Source organism: Penaeus monodon, chromosome 32, assembly GCF_015228065.2.
Source record: "Penaeus monodon isolate SGIC_2016 chromosome 32, NSTDA_Pmon_1, whole genome shotgun sequence".
Taxonomy (NCBI): Eukaryota; Metazoa; Arthropoda; class Malacostraca; order Decapoda; family Penaeidae; genus Penaeus; species Penaeus monodon.
Window position 1 is genome coordinate 28007027 of NC_051417.1, and position 758 is coordinate 28007784.

A 758-nucleotide genomic window follows, 5' to 3' on the forward strand; every position below is an offset into this window, starting at 1 on the left:
GGTGATACGCAAAGAGGGAGAAGAAAGGAGGAAACTGGTTTCGCGAGAGAAAGTGAACCAAGATAAAATATGCTAATGTAAACAAATCATACAAAACGCAACCGCTCTACATAAAGATAGAGTTGGAAAGAAAGTATCGAAACAAAGGTGGGGTTTAAAGGAGAAGGAGATAGACGGGAGTAATATATCTCAGAGAGAGAGAGAGAGTCGGGTCAAAATATTTTGGTGGCCCACAGTGTAAGAAGAACCACTTTTCACGCGAGATCCTTGTCTGGCACGTAGTTGGTCCGTCTTTCTATGGGGTCATGACCTCACACCTATGACCGCTCACGTTTCTACAGTACTACACGCATATTTGTAATGCAATTAATAACGTTACTTTTATCATTGCCATTCGTAATTATTATTGCTAATCATTCTGCTATATTTTCCTTGAGTTCTTTTATTACCTTTGCAACGTCTACTTTTACTGTTATTATTAATATTATTCCTGTATGCTTCTAGAATTGTTTTTATTGCTAATAATGATGTCGCTTCTACTAAATATTTTACTTTCTACACTTTCAGTCTCAGTATTACTACTATAATATTATTATTTCTACTTCTGTTACATATTGGCACTGTCATTACTAATACCACCAATATTACTATTCCTGGAAACATACAATACATCTACCATGCTATTTACTACAAGGGCTATTTCCACCGCTGCTACAAACATCGCCCTCTGTACTACATGGAATGCTGCTCCATATTTA